Genomic DNA, 2249 nt, shown 5'->3' with positions numbered 1-2249 from the left:
CCCACCGTGGGGTATCCTTTCACCTGGGAAACACAATGACTGTATTTTATGGCCGAGAGTTCTGTTTGCTGGTCACTGTGCTGATCCTGCTGCTGCTGCTCAGAATGGGAGTCCTCCCGGCCCCGCCATCTTGCCCCGCCCCGCTATTACTTTTTTTCTCTCTCTTTTACCTCTTCGAATGGCAACCAAGAGCTGCTACCAATGAACCTACATTAACTTGCCTTACATGAGAAGCAGCCCAAGCTCCTTATTTTTTTTTTAATTACAGAAAAAGGGAGGAATGTTAGTATTTAGGTAGCCTGCTTCTGGGTTGCCTAGCAACCTCTGATGTCATCATGTGTCCACCCCCAGGTAGCCACACCTGGCAGGCATGTTTCAGTTACTCCATAAAAGGACCAACCTGCCACTTTGTAGCTCTCTTGGCTCCTTTCTCAGGCACTCACTTCCTCAATCCTACTCTTCCCCTGTCAGTTGGGGCACCCTTACCCCCACCATGTCTTTTTCTCCCTCTCCTTCTCTCTCTCTCCTACCCTGCCCAGGGAAGATCTCTTTGACTCTCTCTTCCCTTAATAAAACCTCCAAAGTGGAATCAGTCTTGTGTCATGATTTATACAGAGCATGTATAACTCTGTTTCATAATCCTAACACCACCACCCATAGAAAGAATTTGGAAAAATAGATCATTTTGTAAGGCTAGGTTAAGATGTTTTTGTTAATGGCTGCTATAAAAAAAATTCTTGAGGAACAATTTGAAGTTTAGAAAGGCAGGCTCTTCATAGGACTTTTTAGGGAGTAAGAACAATGGCCCAGATTAGCACAGAAGCTGGGCTGGTGATCAAGGTGAGGATTAATTTCTTATATCCATTTTTGCCCTTAATTTTCAATAAGACTTAATAAAAATTGTTAATGATTAATAATTGTTAGATGTCCACCTTGAGTATTTAAAGTAGAAGTAACTGTATTTTGTAAAACGTTTAGATATTTGATTCTTTTAAGGTTTTTGTAAAATTTCTTTAGATATTTGATTCTTTTAAGGTTTTTGTAAAATTACTTTTTAATAATTGATTTTCTTTGTACCTACAAATTGCAGCATTCCAGTAAAGAGAAACTGTCTGAGAAAATTACCTTTTATGCTTAACTTAGATTAATTTTGTTAATCTATATAAATGTTTGAGGGTTCTTGGGAACAGTTTATTTTTTTCACTCATATTATGTAAGGCATTTGGTCATGTAAGGGTATTGGCGAACATTTACATATACTCATTGTAATCATTCACTTAAAGAAAAATTGGGTGTAATCACATTGTGATTTTTTTTTTGTAGTACTTGAAATATTTTGCAGTGTTGGGTGTGGGGTCAGTCTTGTGGAGTAGCCCTTACGTCAAAAAAGCTATTGGTTGGCTGTTCCCACAAGCTTTGTGCCACGATTGCCCGAGCATATTTTGTAGACAGGGTACCATTGTAGATAAAAGGTTTGTTTCTGGCTTGATGTTCATGCTTCTCTTTGGAGATAAAACAGAGTATATTTCTGTACCAAAGACACTGGATTAGGGGTATGGGCTCTATTTAGGAACTAAACTTCTCTATGTTTAATCAGTTTTGTAGATATTGTCTTCATCAATGGGGACTTGTTCCCTTTGTGGAGAGCAGAGTACTGCAGCAGCTTGGGTTGTTCAGAAATTTTCTTGGGGCTGCTTTGGCCAACAACTCTTTTTCTTAAATTTCTATCTACTGTGACATGCTTAATGTACAACTTTGTTCCTCTGTCCCTGGGTTTCCCCATTGAATAGATGGTGTTATGGAAATTCTTGTTTCCTCAAAAGCTGTCCTTTCAAGTAGAGAAGAAAATTTTTTTTCTTCTATTATGTGTCAGCTTCACCTAGGTAAATGGTGACACCATCGTGCAGGCACAGAGAAAGACAAGCAACCTCGAACACATCTCTTATGGCAGCCCAATGGTGCTTTCACATACAAAAGCAACATGATATTGTCCTTTCTAATTTCAGTCTGCACACACGGTCATTTGTATCATTTTGTAACAAGATGGGAAAGGCCTCCTAGAAACTACAATTAAAACATATGTGAAAAGGCCACTCCTGGGCACAATAATATTCTTGAATTAAAATTGAGAAATATTCTTGAAGTTTTATAACATGTAAGGATTGATTTTTGAAATAAGGTCAATAAGGCATTTGTAGTTCTATTCCCATATGATATTTAATGTGTAGGAATGAAACAATTCCATTTAT

Source organism: Psammomys obesus, unplaced genomic scaffold (assembly GCF_907164565.1).
Source record: "Psammomys obesus unplaced genomic scaffold, mPsaObe1.curated_primary_1811, whole genome shotgun sequence".
Lineage (NCBI taxonomy): Eukaryota > Metazoa > Chordata > Mammalia > Rodentia > Muridae > Psammomys > Psammomys obesus.
This window is presented reverse-complemented; position numbering follows the sequence as displayed.